The sequence below is a fragment of the Protopterus annectens genome, chromosome 2.part0 (assembly GCF_019279795.1).
Source record: "Protopterus annectens isolate FY-2018-M chromosome 2.part0, PAN1.0, whole genome shotgun sequence".
NCBI lineage: Eukaryota > Metazoa > Chordata > Ceratodontiformes > Protopteridae > Protopterus > Protopterus annectens.
In genome coordinates this window covers 87047715-87061305 of record NC_056728.1, presented here as the reverse complement: position 1 = coordinate 87061305, position 13591 = coordinate 87047715, and positions in this window count along the sequence as shown.

Here is a 13591-nt window from a genome sequence, read left to right as displayed (position 1 = left end):
AACATCAGTTTGGAACAGGAATGAGAAATAAAGAACTTGAGCAAGAGGGAGTGTATAAATATTTGAGAATTGATGAAGGGCTAACAATAAAACATGCACAAATGTAATTAAAACTTAGCAAGGAATATTTTAGAAGACTTAAATTATACTGAACACAGCATTGATATCTAGGGACAAAGTCCATGCTATAAACCAATTTGCTCTTCCTGTCCTAACTTAGTTTTGGAATGATTGACTGATCCCAAAAGGTGTTGGATAGGTTGGACAGTAAGACAAGAAGGATGCTTCATGCTCATCATATGATTTATAAAAATCAGTGCTACCAAGATTATATATTTCATGTTCTGAAGGAGGTATGGGCCTCCTCAAAATTGATTACATGTATAGATCTGCAATTGTGGGATTGCATACATATCTGCTGACCTCACAAAACCCAAACATACTGACAGTTTTGAAGTATGAAGAGAATAAGTCTAAGATAGGGAATGGAAATTAAACCAGAAGCAGATAAAAATCAGGCAGCAACTGAATGTGACAAAAAAAAAAAGTGACTCTGGCCATTTCGTATCCACTCTTTTCCTTGACCTCTCTAAAGCATTTGACACTATTTCCCACAACCTGCTTCTTACCAAACTCTCTGAACTTAACCTAACCACTTCCTCTACCCAGTGGTTCTCAAGCTATCTCACAAACAGGAAGCAAGCAGTTAAATGGAAAAAAAGCTACCTCACCCTTCCTTAATAAATCCACAGATGCCCCAAGGTTCCATTCTAGGCCCCCTATTATTCAACATATTCATAAATGATTTCTTCCAAGCCATTCCAAGCTCCAGTCTCATCCAATATGCTGAAGATTCTAGTATAATCTATTCCTTCCCTTCCATCACAACTCTTAACAATGTAACACAAGCTGCCTTCTCTTCCACTGAACAGTGGATGCTAGACAACCATCTAGCCCTTGATGCAACCAAAACAAAACTTATGCTATTCAATGCCTCCAAAACCTCTTCCCTAGACAAACAATTCTTCATAATTACCAGCAAAAATAATACCCCCCTAGAGCTAGTCTCTGACAGAAAACTACTAGGAATTATCATAGATGATCAACTAAAATGTGACAAGCATCTACAAGCAAATAAAAAAAAAAAATTAGGTATGCTTTACCATCACAGTTGCTTTATCTCTCCCATCACCAGGATTACATTAGCTAACACATACCTCATCCCATCCCTTTTATATGGTGCATCTGTCCTAACCAGTCTGCAATCTTCCCTCAAAACAAAACTCTCCTCTTGTTATAGCAAAATATCCAAATTTGTGGCAGGTCATAGAGCTTCTTCCCACTACTGTAATTCCCTTCTCCAACTAAATTGGCTAGAATTACCAAACTTCCTCACATATAACCAGCTCATCCAGGCACACAAACTCATTTATAACCCTTCTGTCTGCCCCTCCCTAGTAAATACCTTTGAAATGCATAGACCAGATAGAGTCCTAAGATCCAATTCCCAAAACCTAATTAAATTGCATAAACCAACACGTCTAGCTGAGAATCACCTGATGTCCTTCTCTCTTGCACGCCTCTAGAACTCTCTCCCTTCTCCCATCCACATCACCAGCAGTCTTTCCTTGTTTAAAACCTCACTGCACTCACACCTTACTTTGCAATGGAAGTGCTATTGCTCCCATTCAACCTAATTCTGACCACACTTCCTTCCTAACTTTCCAAACTTATTTGTTGCCTATCACTGCCTCCTAAAGTTCTACATCCCTTGTGATGTATTTGACCAAAGACTAAAAAGTTACCTCATTGTAATTGCCTAAAAAAACACATTACTACTTACTGAATTAACCTGATGTAATTTTGAAAATGAAAATCTCTTTTTTTATTTCTGTATTATGCAACATTTATTTGAAATGTGTGATATGGATTTGTACTTTCTCAACTATGTATATAACATTTATTTGAAATGTATACTATGGATTTGTACTTTTTTTGCACTAGGTATTTGTATTTTTCCAGAGCTTTTCTCCCCAGGACTCCATTGAAAATGGGCTCCTTGTAGCCCAATGGACTATCCTGGAAAACAAACTGCAAATAAATAAATAATAAATAAATAAAAACAAAGGAAAGAATATAATATGAAGGATCACATAAGAAGGCAAGAAATGTGGAAAATGCATAAATATTATTGCAAGTATAGAAAACTCTTGGAACAGCCACATGTTGATCAGGATCGAATGCAGGAATGGTTAAGCAGAGGTGAAGTTAAACCAAAATACAAAAGGTTAATATTGGTGGCCCAAGATAGTGGACTATGTGCATGTTAGTTTACAAAGTCCATTGGACATGTGGGAGAAACAGACAAATGTAGGTCTTGTAAAACAGAGCTGGAAACAATTACACATCTTGTTGCTGGAAGTGTTATATTAATGGCAGAAGGACTGTATACCGAAAGGCATAATAATGAGGCAAGACTGTTGCAGTGGGGATTGTGCAAACATTTCTTTATTTATTTAGTTTACATTTGTTAACAGGGGGTGTCTGACTGAGCTGAAAAGGCCCTTTTTCAGCAGATGCCTGGGGAGAAAAGCTCCACATGGAAAAATTGCAGATACATTTAGTTATTTAGACATGATCAGTATACACATATCGCAAAAGACATGTTTTTACAGTGGTATGCAGCACATCAGCAGTTACAGTGGAGAAAACAAACAAAAAAAATATTAATTTAAAAATAAAGGTACTTAATAGATTTGTGGTGTACAACTGAAATTTGGAACATAGGTAGAATACATACATAGCACACAGGTACAGTACATACATTGTAGATTAGCCAGTGTTTGTGAGTAAGATTGAAAACTATTATGAAGTACCCTAGGTTTAGTATAATATTGAAGTAGCTGAAAAACACTGGAAACATTAGCCACAAAGCATCATAGAAAATGATGAAGTTTATATCACATGGGATCACCCATTACTAACAGTTAAAAAATAGATCCGAGAAAACCAGATATAGTAGTCCATGAAAAGAAGACAAAAGTAGCATTGATCACTGAAAGTTCTACACTTAGTGACTACAGTGTCTTATGTGCAGAAAGACGCAAAGTCATAAAATGGCAGGATCTGCAGGCAGAAATAAGGGCAATATGGAAGAAAGATACCTAGACAGTTCCAGTAGTAGTTGAAGCAACGGGTCTTATAAAAAATAATTTACAACCATACTTTGATATGTTATCGATAAATGTAACTTTGTATGAATTGCAGAAGGAGACATTACTGGGCACATTCTGGATGTTGCAAAGAGCACTTTTGCCTAACATCAAAGCATGAAACAGTACTTATTTCATGAACTTTAATCGTACTTTGACTTAGGCATGGGTCCCATTCCTGTTATGGTATTAGAAACCCAAAAGACTTGGAGAAATTAAAAAGAGTGATACCATTATATCTATTATTTAGTAGGTCATATAAATATGGGGAGATTCCTCAAGATTGGGAGACATGCACTTATTAAACCTGCCTTTAAGGGAAAGGGGAGTAGGACAAACCCAGAGTCATATAGACCCTTAAGTCTACTTTCATGTTGTGGAAAAATAATGGAGAAGGTAATATTGGATACATTATTGTCAGAACTGGATAGGTTGGGACTTGAAACCATATATCAGCATGCATATATTGAAAATAGATCTCTTTCCACCTGTAACTTGACATTCTATACTAATGACAGCTATGAATGAAAAATTGTGCTGCGATGCAATTTATATAGAATTAACTTCAGCATTTGACAGGGTTATACACAAAACACTGATCAATAAAGTACAGCTAGGTATTTATTTAATCTTGATAAGATGGACAGGTGCATGACTTACAAATAGGACATGCCAAGTATCATACAGGAACTGGACAGGTACGATTCTTGGTTACATTCAGGGTGTCCCACAGGGCTCTGTCCTAGGCCCTTACTTGTTTAGATTGTATCTTTCAGACATATCTTTTTCATCTGAGGTATTCGTATTCTACAGTCTGTATGCAGAACCTGAAATTAGGTAAACTGATTACATGTGTTACAAATAAGGCATGTCTGCAGAAGAACTTGATTAAATTGAACATTTGGACACAGAAGAATAATATGCCAATAAGTACATCAAAAACTTAGCATCTGAGATTTGTGAGGCATAAATTGAAAGGTAGATATTTAACACAGCACACAGTGATTAAAACTGTGGATTCATTTAAGGACCTGGGTATACGGATAGATCCAACTTTGAGTTTTTCTAATAATATCAAGCAATTGGTTAATGATAGTTACAGAACTATAGGTTGTATAAAATATTTATAATGTCTAGGAAATCAGAAATTATGAAGTCATTGTTTGTTAATTACATTAGACCCAAACTTGAGTATGGAATAACAATATGGAAACCTTATAAGAAGATAAGCATGAGTAAATTGGAAATAATATAGCAGAAATATACTAAGAGCATCCATGGATGTGAAAATGTAAGTTATTATGAAAGACAACAATACCAGAACTTGTACAGTGTCTCTTATAGATATTTAAGAGCAGATCTTATTCAGGTATATAGGGCATTTAGAGACAACTACCTCTGGGAATGTTTGGAGCTATCAAAAAGTACTAGAGAATCATCAGACAACCTGTGTAGAAGATTCTACAGGAATGAGAAGTGTACTAATTGGTTCTCTGAAAGAGCAGCTGATGCATGGAACAGACTATCAAACTACATTAAAGCAAGCACTAGTTTAGATATTTTTAAGAACAGCCTGGATGCTTATTATGGGAACAGCTGTTTTAGTATATTGGCAGGCAAGAAGGGCTTTAATGCCTCTGCTTGAAATATTTGTATGCATGTATATATGTATGTTTGTATGTATCAGTAATACACAGTCTAGGGATGTGAACCATAACTGCAACATTAACAGAACTGGTTCAAAGGACAGGTATATTTTGTAGAGGATACCACTGCTGTGGAACAGACTCAGTATCCATATAAAACAAAGTTCAACACTGTCCATTTTCAAGTGCAACTTAGATCTAAATGCTTTATCCCATGTGTGGGTCCCTTCAAATTATCTATGCTATGATCCCAGTTATTCTTATTAGGAGTAATATACAATTATCAGCCATGGGGTGGGTAAGGCCAATCTATAACCAAATGGGATAGGTTATTTTGAGCACAAAAAGGGAAACTGGCCTGGCTTAAAATGGTCCATAAGGGCAACTAACCTAGTACTTACCTACAAACCTATAACCTATGAAACTAAGAGTGGACACATTCAGTGAACTTAAATGCCCAGCTATTCCTTGTAGCTGTGAAAGCATTTCTTCACAGAGAGGGTTGGAGACTCATGGAGTGGAATATCAGAATGGGTGCTGGAGTGCAAGTTCAAAGAGATATTTAAGAGGGCACAGGAGAAGTACAGAAATGAAGGTATGAAACAAGGGATGGTTGGATGATGAATGCAGTCAAAGGACATACTAGATAAGCTATTTTTTTATCTTCACTCAAACAGGAGTGATGTAATCTAAAAGGAAGTCTATTTTTTCTGAATCTACAGCTAAGCAGGTATGAGGATACATTAGGTGATGCTTTATATATTCTATATGGCCATAGTGACAATTAAAATTATAGAAGACTAAAAATATCATTTTAATTCACAGGCAAATTGCATTTCCTTAGTAACAGCATCTCATTTCATTGGGTACTGATGCTCAATACCTGGTGTTTTAAAAAAAAATGCATCGCAGCATAATATATTTTAGGTATATTCTTACTATAGCCCTTATCTCACATAGCATCTCTCACATAAGATAACAATATGTTGCACATGTCAATATATTACAAGTTGTATATTAAAGTCTCTCCTCCCACATATGTGCAGCATTCCATCTGATGTTAACATAGTATTAATACAGTCAAGTGTGAGTTGTGATGTCATATACTCACAGCTGCTGGAGCCTATTTATAATGGCAGACCCCAAGAGTGCAGACATAGAAGACTGAGTATATAACTCCATTACCAAAGCCTTTTATTAATCCTGTTATAGAGTGAATCAGTGGCTTTTACTTTTATCCTTTTTTGTAATGAAAATATATGTTTGTGGATGAAAAGAATAGGGTGTTTGCTATGAGTATTGATTCTTTGCAGGTTTCTGCACTGATTTTCTATTTTTTTTCTGATGAAAAGTGTATTAATGGAATAAATGTTTTATTTTTTAAAGTTTTAGATACAGAACAATCAATTTATGTAATACTTTTTCAATCCTATGAATATTAATCTGCATTCATTGCACATAACCTGCAAAGCTCTGTCTTCCATTATTGCATACTGTGATTTTATTGAACATGTAGCATTTATTTAGCCACTGTAATGAGGGGATGATTTCTCCTTTTTATTCAGCAAAAAAGAGGAATGTTGATGTTCTATAAAGACTTTTTTTCTAAAGTGTAGAATTTTTACTTCACCATGGATTGAAACACTATATTATTATATGAAAACTGCAAATAAGTTGTGAATGGCACATTAGTGTCACTGGATGGTAAATGTGCTACTCATGTTCAGTCTTCATTAAAAGGGTCAAATTCATAACACTGTAATACACAATCATTCTTAATTATTTTATTTTTAATTAATATATGACAGATGTTTAAATATTATACAGTTCGTCCAGCTGATGCAGTTTGAATCTGTTAAACATAAACAAAAAAGAAATGCCCAGCTGTATGCTACACATATTTTCACTGTTAACTTGTTCTTTCTGAATACATGATCAATGGATTTAGTTTTCATAAGTTATACCAAAACCACATTATGCAATAATCCATGACAGTGAAGTAGGTTAGAATGGTATTATTTCCTCTTTGGGCCTCAGGGTGAAGGTTAAAGAATTAAAGATTCTGGGCATTAGAAAGTAAATCCTAGCAAACTCAGATTCACATCATCTGATTTATTGCAATTATACAAAGGTATTGGAGGTGTGATTAGTAGGTGGAATTGTGAAAAAAAGAATAAGCCAAAATTGATGCAACTTGTAGCAGGTGAATATCAGTAGCCTATTTTATGTATGTATGTATGTATTCATTTGTAGATTTGACTCCATAATTATATTGTTTTATGAAATATCAAATATATTTTGTATTATATTTATTAATTAGTACAACGTTTAGGCATCTGTGAAAATTATTGTCAGAAGGCCAAGTTTCAGACAAGTAAAGCAGTTTCCTGTAAGCTATGTGAGAGGATCATTTTGTCACATGAATCAGTACAACACATTTTGTTTGTGATCACTATTTGTATACAAATTTGATACTGCCAGACTGTGGAGCTTGGGTTTATACATGAATTAATATCTGTCATAATATCTACAGTGACTTCTCCAGTTTGTAAACAAATTCTTAAATTTGTGAGTAATTCTTAAGTTTAATAAAAATGGTTTGCCAAAATTAGAAACATTTACTCGAGAACTATAATGCAAAGGAATCTGTATTTGACTAAAACTGACTTGTTATAAATTATATAAAAGGCCTATAGGTCAGCTACACCATCCAGCTCAATTACAATTAACTGAGGTCAGCGAGTAGATACAGGTAAATTAGCTTCAAATTAATTGTTCAAAAAAAAAATGTGTGGAGTAATAGGTACTTGGTAATTTGTTGATATGTGAGGATCTTAAGAAGCCTAGTCTTACATTGCTATTGTAGGTTTTATCCCTTCGATTTTGTGTATGAATAACCCAGAGCTGAGAAGAACAAGGTTATGTTGGGACATTTACTTGTTGCCCCTATCCATGAGGGACATTGGTGCTAAACTGGGACTAAATTTGTGGTTTCCCGACTAATAGAAGTACGTTGCGTTATGTGGAATGGAAGAAATTTCCATAGAACATTTATTCTCTGTGATACATACTTATCCCTCCAACATTTATAGTTTCTGGTTCTCCATTTTACATTTCAGCCAGAATGCCTTCTGTGTGGAGTATGCATGCACATTATCTTGTCAAGATTCTGTTCTCCTTCTGCCTCTCAGTGACATGGTGCATGTGAACTAATTATCCTTCAAACTGACTGAAGGTGGTCAGACCTATGTGAGATAGATTGCGTGTGTGTGTGTGTGTGTGTGTGTGTGTGTGTGTGTGTGTGTGTGTGTGTGTGTGTGTGTACGTGCTTATGCACATCTGTTTGGAGTGCTGCCATAATACACGTCCTTAAAAACAACCTTGTTGAGTGTGTGTGTGTGTGTGTGTGTGTGTGTGTGTGTGTGTGTGTGTGTGTGTGTATGTGTGTGTGTGCTCATGTGCATGTTTGGAATACAACCAAAATACGCACGTTCTTAAAAAGCATCTTACTTTCATGTCCTTATAGGACAGTAAGATGTCATTTTGGGTTCCTTTACAATAATCATACATTTTATAATGATAATTCATTCATTTATTAACAAAACATGATTTCAAGACTGCATTGTCTGATGACTACCTATGTGCGTGAGTGACAGGAAACTCCTTCATGGTTCATAGGTTAAAAAGATAAGAAAACAACCATGTTAGAATAACAAATTATCCTTTGTTTGACTGATAGCTACAGCCTGCATGCTTTATCAGTTTTCCAAGGACACTAACAGTGCTGACCTGGATAAGTTTTTTAACAAGGCACACAGAAAATGATCCAAGTTACCTTCTAGGAAGATAACCATTTCTGTGCTGACTCCTGAGACACTTGACCTTGTAACATAAAAGCTTATCAGTATTTACTCAGATTGCATGCCCATGAGTACTCAACTCATATCACAAATACTTGAGCTTTTAGGTAATAACAGCAAATCCAAAAATACTCAAAAATAACTTTTGCAGAGAGAAAGACCCCTTGCAAACCCCAAGCATTATTTTCATATTAACATCCTATGGCAGGACAAGTTTGCTTAGAGATTTTACCCTTTGCAGATGTGAGATGACCTCCATGACTGCCCATTACATATTGCCCTCTATTGGTTTACCAGGTTGTGCAAGTTAGTCCTGGGGGAAACTAAGCAGAAAACATCAAACTATTCATGACGGCTGTCTGAATGAACTCACAGTTGTCCCTCACCTCAGTTGGGTCTATATCATATGAGCGAATTGCACAAATTGCAAACACTCATAATATTGAATGTACCAGACCTTGAACTTCCTATTTTGCGGGGCTGCACCCCCCACACCCCTGCTAAATATATATTCCTACTCCAAGATCACACTACAGTGAGGAAAGGGCAAGTATCCCATTCTTCACTGTACCGCGATCTCAGAAAAAGCACTTTGAGGTCCGGTACATTTGATATTATGAGCGTTCGCAATTTCTGCAATTTGCTCATATGATATAGACCCCCTCAGTCATGGGGAACAAATGGACTGCATGGTCAAAGACTGAAAAAAATGTTGAGACACTTCCTGTAAACAGCATTAAGACACTTGCAAGTGGTTAGTCAGGCATGATTAAAAAAAAAAAAAAGGACAAAAAACGGAGAGCAACCTAGGGAATTATGACTTGAATCTGGTGAAATTAGATAGTCAAAACTATTTTCCAGTCAAGCTATCAAGCTAACAATGTAATAACTCAGTAGATGGTCATAGCCATCTTCTTGCAGATCTAGCATTGAATTCTATTTTGTAAAGACATTGGGTCCCACCATATAGAAAAGGCGCATCAGACCCAGATGGTGAAGCAACTTTGGATCCCTCCATGTAGAAAGGGCACATCAATCTCAGATGGTGAAGCCCAACATGCTGCCAGACAGAACTTGTCCAGTAATGGCAAAGTTTCTTTTCTTCGTACAGAAGCAGCAAGTACCAGAGGCTGCTTGGGAGGTGCCCCATGAAATACACCTGAGCTAAAATCATCACAATTTATAATGACTTTTCGTTGATGCGCACTGATCTGTAGGAAAATGACATTTGTTTTCCTAGGAAATAAAGTAATTAAAAGCTGCATTAGATATACTTTCGCTCTTTGGATAAGACTAACTTTTGAAATAAGCCAATATCTGGATCCAGGCAGTACCCTTGAGGGCAGAGGTTTAATCCTCACCTTGTGTAGATTTGATTTTGTTTTTTTAGTTATATAAATAATGAATATAGGGAACCATTGCATGTGTTTGATAAAGATTTGTTTGATAAAGACATGAGGCTTGAGAGTTATAATCTCTGAAGTAGCTGTTTGTGTGCACACTACCTTGGGAATAAAGGGGCTAAGAGGAAGCTATTTTTGCAAGTGTTTTTGCAAGGGTGTAAAGCCTTGCACCTCCCCCTCCCAACTCCTGCCACTTATGTACACTAATAATGTGATCCAACTGTGTTGAGAAAAGACAAATAATTTAATGCTCACATTTCTCTGAGGCAGTGAGACCCCACATGCACAAAAAGACGTAAGCTTGAGCAATGCAGCTACAAGCCAGTGTGAAATCAGTACCTTTATTGTCCTAGAATATAGCCAGGAATTGCTGGGCTGGCCATAAGATATAAAAGTGTGATAACAGCAGATGAGAGCTTATGTCAATGTCCTGTAGGGGATTTGGTAAGTGCAGTCTGCGTAAAAAAATTCTTCAGTAGTGGAAAGGTTTGAAAAGGACCAGGCCTGGATCATTAGAATTTGCAAACCATCAGTAGCAGCAATATTGGAAAGGTGTTCTGCTGGCTACAATTTTAATACAGACCACGTAAAGAGGTTCTGCATAGGCTTAAATGTTAAGCAGGAGGTGAAGTAAAACTTTTGCATTTTATTTCTTATCATCTCTTGATAAATGAGCCATCTTGGTTGAATTATGTAGTCTCATTCACTTACTTAAGCCATGGAACTTAACAAATAAACACCAAAAGCTTTATACTTGTAACTCTAAATGTTTGTGTCTTTCAGCTTTTCATGGTTAGGGGTCGTCACAGCGGAACTCCGGTCCGTTAATGATTGGCAGTTGATTTTTACGTACTGGCTTGCCAGGCCTGCCGCACAACCTTCAACGAAGGTACGCCCATTCACGCATGTCTCCACACAGAAGATGATCTAGCTGAGAATCGAACCGGACAGCGTCTTACTGTGAGGCGACAATGCTACCGCAGCACCACCACCGCGGGTTATACTTGTAACTCCAAATAAATACTGAAATTTACTTGCCAGTTTGTCACTCTCATTCCCCACACTGGAACTGTCATCAGACCTAAAGGATAGAGTTCTCATGAAGTTCCAGTCTGGGAAATGAAAGTTCTAAAATTACGTGAATTGAAGCATTTATTTGGAATTCAAAGTGTGGTGTTCCTGTTGATTTATATTGGTGTTACTGTGTAACACTTACAGATTGTGGCTTTTAGCACACCTAACAGATTGTGGCTTTTAAAGCCATGGTACCTCACTTTATAGGCAGACTTTTCATAGGAGTAGGAGAACTGAGGCATGCTCCCACTACAAGTTGTGCAGAGTAGCACCCTAACCATCTTAAAAGTTACCCAGATAATTGGAAAAGTCGCCTGAAATTCTCCCCTGATCTATCTTGTTTTGCTGTCCTTGAAGCTGGAAGGAATATTTGAATATGGGCTATTGGCTGCTAGAATTGTAATGGTCTATACAGTGATTGCTTAGTATTAAACTATAAACCCCTTTGAGCCTGTGCTACAGAAACATCATTGTTTAGGTATATGAACAGTAGTAATGAAATATTAAAAAGTACATGGAAGGAAATGTTCATGTGTGTCAAATGTAAATTTAAGTGACTAGTTCCCTATAGAGGCTGCTTTGTATTGTTATCAATAAATAGTGAGGCAGGTAGAGCAATAGACTGACTGACTGATTTATAGATAAATGAAATTCATAAGAGGGGACCCCATGAACCAGATGCTTCAGTGAGAGGGTGAGAGTTTTAAGTCAGTGAGGAGTTTAATTCTTGTTCATAGCTTCCAGGATTTTTATACCTGGCAATTGGCTATTATATGAGGCTGGTGTGATAAGCCATAAAGGAAGGAGACAGGATGTTGTAGATAGATTTTCACAGCTGCTCTGAGATAGATGGGAAAGGTTGTCATTTAACCTTAACCAAATGTTTTAACAGTAGTAAGAAAACATAGAAAGTACAGTGGCTCTTTAAGTCTAATACAAATGTGACAAGTGGTTATTGTTGGAAGAGTGGTGGGTAAAGGCCACATCATTTGCCTCAGGATTCTGCTGTAGCATGTAGAAAGACTGCGTTTGAAGATTCAGAATAAATAATGCATAGTAGTCTGCCATTGCTGTAAAGACTAAACAGAATGTCATGCTATAAGGTCTGCAGCGCATGTAAAGCTGGCTTTTTGCAGTTAGACAATATGGAATACCATCAGTATTGTGAAAAGGATAAGGCACCATTCTCTCTCTCTCTCTCTATCTTCTTCTTCTTCTTTCGGCTGCTCCCATCAGGGGTCACCACAGCAGATAAAATGTTTCCATTTCTTCCTGTCCTCAGCATCTTGCTCTGTCACACCAACCACCTGCATGTCCTCTCTCACCACATCCATAAACCTTATCTTAGGCCTTCCTCTTTTCCTGTTACCTGGCAGCTTCATCCTTAGCATCTTTTTCCCAATATACTTTGCATCCCTCCTCAGCACATGTCCAAACCAACGTAATCTTGCCTCTCTGGCTTTGTCTCCAAACCTTCCTAATCCTGTCCATCCTCGTCACACCCAGTGCAAATCTTAACATCTTCAGCTCTGCCTCATCATGCTCTTACTCCTGCCTTTTTGTCAATGCCACTGTCTCCAACCCATATAACATTGCTGGTCTAACTACCCTCTTGAAGACCTTCCCTTTCACTTTTACTGGTATTCGTCTGTCACAAATGACTCCTGACACTCTTCTCCACCCACTCCATCCTGCCTGTACTCTCTTCTTCGCCTCTCTTCCACACTCACCATTACTCTGAACTGTTGATCCCAAGTATTTAAACTCATCCACCTTTGTCAACTCTACTCCCTGCATCCTCACCATTCCTTTATCCTCCCTCTCATTCACACACATATATTCTGTCTTAGTCCTGCTGACCTTCATTCCTCTTCTCTCTAGAGCATATTTCCACCTCTCCAGGGTCTCCTACACTTGTTCTCTACTCTCACTACAGATCACAATGTCATCTGCAAGCATTATAGTCCACGGGGACTCCTGTCTGATCTTGTCTGTCAACCTGTCCATCACCATTACAAATAAGAAAGGGCTCAGAGCTGAACCTTGATGTAATCCCACCTCCATCTTAAACGCATCCATCACTCCCACCACAGACCTCACCGCTGTCACACTACCCTCGTACATATCCTGTACCACTATATATATATATATATATATATATATATATATATATATATATATATTAATATACCAATATATATCTATTATCTATCTAGGTATGGTTGTAGCTGGCAATAGCAAACACTCACATGAACACTTTTTACTACTGCAAAAAAAGGTGAACACTCGAGAATGAACATTCCATTAAATGGAGTTTCTGCCATCAGGCTTTTGCATTAGATTACATTGCAGCAGGTTAAAGATCACGTGCACCAGTGCTGTTACCCTAAATGTAC